Source organism: Lepidochelys kempii, chromosome 19 (genome assembly GCF_965140265.1).
Source record: "Lepidochelys kempii isolate rLepKem1 chromosome 19, rLepKem1.hap2, whole genome shotgun sequence".
NCBI lineage: Eukaryota > Metazoa > Chordata > Testudines > Cheloniidae > Lepidochelys > Lepidochelys kempii.
Window position 1 is genome coordinate 5,788,184 of NC_133274.1, and position 6,000 is coordinate 5,794,183.

A 6,000-nucleotide genomic window follows, 5' to 3' on the forward strand; every position below is an offset into this window, starting at 1 on the left:
GCTGCCGATTAACCAATCACTGGGATCCTTTGTGGGGGACACAAAGTCCCCCCCCCCGCCCCCCCAATGCCATTAGCAGCTCCCAGCCCTGTGGGTGACGGTGTGCCCAGCACCTGGCCGCTCTGCTGGAGGGGACCCCATTGCTGGCCTTGCTGAAAAGCTTTCACACCAGGGCTTTGATGCGCTGCCTACCCAGGGCCCATGAGCCATGCCTGCAGCCTCTTGTGAGCCATGCCTTCGAGGCAACTCTGGGCCCACCCGTGGTCTGGTCATGCAGCGCCCCCTGCTGGGTCCCCTAGCTGCTTTGGCCAGGGGCATGAAGGCTGGTTGCCAGGCACCGAGGGTTGAGCAGCAGAGGGGAGCAGGAAGCCCGGGACACCTCCTCCCATCACGAGCAGCAGGAGGAATGCGGGTGGGTGAAGCCACGAACAGCAGCAAACGCGCCTGAGAGCGGTGTAACTGTCACGTGCAGCCAGTGTCCCCAGCTCCCCAGCGGGTCTGACATTTCCGCTGCCAGGCAATTAGCTCTCCTGCGTGCAGGGTAATTACCCTCCAGCAAGGGGGGGAACGGGCCAGCGGTGACAGCTCTTGCTGATGGACTGAGGCTGTGCATGGAGAGAGTCATGTCCCCCTCCTCTGTGCCTTACAAGGCTGCAGCACTAAGCGGAGGGATAAAGGGTCCTGAGTGCACAGTAGACTGGGAGTGAGCAACTCCTTCCACAGCCAGTTTACACACACTGGCCTAGGCTCTGCTTTGCATGGGTGTGAAACCGGAGTGACTCCACTGACCTTCCTGGATTGGCATCGGGCAGTAATGAAGATCCAGAGCTCCCAGCTCAGATCTGCCCTCAGCCTCATTCCCGGGGGCACGATGCACCCGCGTCCCTGGCTGTCATGGCTTGCAAGGTGCCAGAGACTGAAGGAGCCAGGGCTGCTGGGGGTTGGAACTGAGGGGTGTTGGCCGATCTGTGGGGTGAGGTCCCAGGGCTGGAATAACAGGGTGTGTGGGGGCCAGTAGGTCAGTTCCAATGGCTCCCCAAGAGAGAAGCTATAGGGCAATCTGTGGAGCTGAAGATAGCCGGGCGGGGCTGCGGTAGCCAGGCAGGGGCACATCAGAGCCGAGAGAACTCCTTCGGTGGGAAAGCCGGGGCAGCCTTCTGGCGGGGTGAGCGTGTGAGAAGCAACGTTGCTCCTTCATTCAGGCCTTCACAGCCTTCACTACTCTCACGGGCCCACCCGCCAGCTCCTCTGGGAGCACAGTGGGAATCCGCCCTTGCAGAGGGGCACCGGTCCAGGAAGACGTTTGAAGAGGGCCGAAGCCCACGGGAAGTCTATGGGAGCTGGTGGCTTTTGCAACTCCCCCCATAAAGGGTCGAAGGAAGGGTGGCCATTGAGAGTACGTTTTTATACGGTGCCCATCACCCTGGTGTCTGAGGGCCATCCCACAGGTTCCTTTACACTACCCAGACATGGGGCCATGGTCCTACATCTCTGGTGCCTAATCCGACTGCAGAAACATCACAGGAAGGAGCACGAAAAGAAGCAATGTTGCCTTTCTGTTAGCCCAGGGAACTAGGGAATCCAGAGTCATACGTTCTAGGCCCAGTCCTGCCCTAACTCACCATGTGACCAAGTCATTTGATATCTCAGTTTTTTCCTCTAAAATGGGAATCACCACCTGGGAGGGACAGCATGAGGCTTAAATGTACTTTGGGTTACGCTGATGCAAGGTGATGTGATCATCATTGTTATCAACAAAGAACTCCACAGCTGAACGGGAGCAACGCCCTGTCACCAGGCCCATGACCTGCTAAGTATGCAGGACGCAGTCATTACAGCAGGGGCCACCCTGCTGCAGGATAGGATGGGATCTCGCCCATTTCGGCTGTCGTCTTTCTCTGGGGCAGCTGCCTGTGTGTGACCGCTCCTCTGTCTGCGTGGTATCAGACGGAGCCTCCCCCGCAGCGAGCTTAGTAAATAATAATACAACTAAATTGCAGCTACGTTTCCAGCTCCATTTTGCAGCAACAGAGGGATAAAGCATCAGTTTCTATTTTTCCAGCAAGCCGAATGCTTCGATAGAAGTGCTGAGATCTGGAACTAGCAAACTGAGGTGGAAGAAGGCTGCTGCGGCATGTGAATGGAGGGAGGTAAATGTCAGGGGAGCTTCTGACCAAAAATAAGGGCCAATTACCACTGTAAAAATGCAACAGCACTTCAGCCTCAGCAGCAGTCTCTTCTCCTGATGGCAACCGAACAGCTCAGCACAGTGGTAACGAAGCACAAATAAACCATCCAACCTCACGGAAAGAGCAGCAGCAAAGGGCCAGTTACAATCCGAAACGCATTAGAAACACTGGACAAAAATCTATTTGTAAAACACCACAGCAGCCTTGCAAGGAGCTTCCAGACGAGCTCGTCAGTGATGGACAGAAAAGTGACTATGGAGAACGCGGAGCTTTCTGCGGGCTTGGCTGGACTGGAGAAGTTTTCTCCCCGTGTCCTGACATCAGTGGAGTGACACTCATGCAGCTCTGATTCAGACACTGCACTGGTGCCAAATGGGGCTTGCACTAGAGAGTGACTTGCCCTGATATGCACCAGTGCAAGGCCCGTCTTACCGCAGCCTTGCACGCCTACGCATCAGTGCAACGACATTGGTGCTAAAATACTCCAGCATGGGCAGGGCCTGGCTTTATGCAGCCACTCAACAGATCTAGGTCACTGCTGATCCACTGCCCGACGTCACGGCTGTTTCCAATCAAAGGGAAGAGGTTCCCCAGAAGCACCCCTTTCAGTCTGACAAACAGCCTAGACGCACCGGATGGCAACGACTCAGGCCAGAAATGCCAGAGCCGGAGTTTTTTTCCATCCCATGTCACTGTCTCAGTGTTTCCTTAAACGTTTTGGATATTGGTGTAGGATCTTCCTTTAGCGTGCAATTCACCCCGCTGAGGGCAAGCAGCCCAAACCCGCTCCACTGCCTAAGTTCTCGCCCAGAACACCGGGCTTACGTGGGACTTCCATCGTGCATTGGGCTTAGGGTGCCTGTGTTTGCAGATGTGACAGCTGCCTTCTTGGCCAACACCTGGGGGATTGAACCAGGGCCTCCCAGAGCTAGAAGCATGAGCTGAGGAGTCAAGTGCAAGGCACAGCAATTGGCTAGTAGCCCTTTAAATAGTTTGAGATCCAGCTCATGGGCCACCAGGGCAGCTGTGGGTATGTCTACACTGCAGCAAATGCCCTGAATTTCAGAGCCTGGGTCAGCTGACTCAGCTCCCAGGGCTCAGATTGTGGGGTGATAAAATTGCAGGGTAGATGTTCCTGTGTGGGGGGAGGGTCCCAGAGCCTGGACTCCAGCCTGAGCCCAATACTATAGCCCTGAGCCCATCAGCTGACCAGGCCACCCACCGCCATGCTGCGGTTTTTTTTATCACAGCAGAGATGTACCCAGTGTGTCTATGTAGCTAGGCCTTGCCTGCTTGTATGTAGCTACTAAACATGGTTATTTGGAACCCAGCTGCACCCGGGTGGTTTCCCCATATTCATAATGTCACACAGAGAAAAAGATGCAATAGCAAGATTCCCGGGCTGGGGCTGTAACAGCCTCTGGGGATCGGGCACAGAGCCGGACCCGTAACACACGCTCCCCCGCAGCTGAGACCTCGCCCCCTACACAGGAGCGAATTGCTCTCATGCTGAGGCTGGAGGGGCAGCATGTTAGCTAAGCCAGAGAGCCCCCCCGGGATTGCTCAGGGTGACCCACATACAGCTGGCAGAGATCGTTAAAGGCAATAAAATGGAAGAAGAAGAAAATGACATCTGAAGAGTTTTCTGCCAGCTGGACAGTTTTGATGGATTGCCCCAGGCTTTGCCTTCCGAATCTCACTTTGCTCCAGGCTCCCTGGTCAGCCGGGGGTGGGGGGAAGAGGGAGGATTAATTGCTTTGTGTTAAAGTCAGATGCAAATAATAGAATCAGCAGAGGGGCCCAGGACTGCAGAGAGATTTTGAAGATGCTGAATGGTCCAGTACGCTGGTTTATTCTCATCCCGCTGCGAGAGGCAGATCTTACAACAGGAGAGAAGCCACATCTCACAGCAAGACCCAGTGAGTCAGCAGTTCTGTCGCTCCCAGGAACAGCTGGACGATGTTCTCTGGCCTGTGCTATGCAGGGCAAATGGCACGATCATAACAGTCCAGTCTGGCCTTAGGAGGGGGCAGACCCCGAGCTGCTGTAAAATTGGCCTAGCGAGATTGAAATGGAGCAACACCATTCACACCAGCTGAAGATCTGGCCCCACGGTTTGGCTCGTGCATTGCCAGGAAGATATTGGGTGGCCTCGTCATATTGGCACAGGTGAGGGCAAAGTCTGCAGAAACTTTCTGTCCCACACACCGAACCGCGGCGTATCCGAGCCTGTGATGTGTGGGCTCTGCCATAGCAGTCAGTGGTGTATTAGGGGGCTCGTTACCTTACAAGCCTGGGTCTGGTTTGGGACGTACCCATGGAACAGTTGCAATAACGGGACCCTGGGTCATATTGTCAATTATCCTGCCTGTGGCAAGGCCAAGGCCCCACCCCTCCCCAAGCACACCTGACTGGACAATGATCTTCCATTGCAGTGCAGAGACCAAACCTTTTCAAACCCCAGCTAATGACCAGCTTGCGCCCTGATGCACTGGGCTAGACAGCTCTCACTCATACCCTGGCCAGGGGCCCGGCAGAGGCTGACCTCATTCCTAGCAATATCTGATCCTTCGTCTGCAAAAAGGCAATGCCCGGGAGGGTCACGTGCCAGACGCTGGGAGTGGGGGCACGCTCCGCAGGGAACCGCAGCCGTGACAGGAGCAGGATGCGGGGCCACCGAACGTGAGACTTGGGCCCCTTGGAGGGATCGCAGGTCTCACAGCGTTGAAGGAGGATCCGTGTTAGCTCATCTAGGCTGACTTCCTGCACACCGCAGGCCATTGAATCTTACCCAAATACCCCTACATTGAGCCCAGTGACTTCAGTTCAACTAAAGCATTTTGGGAGACTAAAGTGCGGTGTGCCACAGGCAGAGGAGGGGACTGGCCCTTGGCAGGGAATTGATCAGGTGAGACATGCCCACAGGATCCCAGCAGGTGATCCACACCCCAATTCAGAAGAGGAAGGTGGAAAACTCCCAAAGTTCCAGCCAATCTGATGTGGGGGGAAAAAATTCCTTCCTGACTCCAACCCTGGCAACCAATTTGGCCCTGAGCAAGACACACGGCCAGGCAGCTAAGAAAGAGGATTCTCTGCATCAGGTCTCCCTGGGCCCCACACGCCAGCTCCAGAAGATAAAGGGCAGAGCTTTTCAGCTAGGCACATCAAGAGCAGATCAGGGAGAGCCTGCCTGTGTAGTTTATACCCCAAACAGCGAGCAGGGAGAGGACAGGAAGGTTTGTTTCTTTGCTAATATTTTACATGTCCTTCCCTTCGCTGATCATTGGAATCAGGCATCGACTTGTTATCCATGTGGATCCCCATCTCCAGGCAGTAAACTGGTAGCAAACTGAAAATGGAACCAGCTTGGGCTCAGGGAATTGCTCTGAGACAAGTTCATTGCAAAGGCATTTATGGGGAACTGTCCCAGTCAGCCAAGCCCTGGTTTCTTGCATGGTTGATGCTCACTTTGATTTGTAGCACAGGCTGCAGGCTCAGAAATCCCAGCCTGGCAGAGGAAGGTAACAGTCTCTTTGCAAAATGAGGAGGAACTTGGTATCAAACTGCTCTGAGAGTCGCACCTGGAGTCGGCTTTTGTTATTTTATCAGCCGTATACATCAATGACAACCTTTAGCTCAGCCCCAGCCAGGCACAGAGCGGTAGAGTGGAGACTAATGGCACGAGAAACCATTCTCGCTGTGAGTAACCCAAACAGACTGAATTAGGGCTCCTTTCTCTGCTACTTTAAACAGAACCTAACTGAGCACAGGACAGGAGTGATGAATGATGCAAATCCTAGAACAGGTCCTG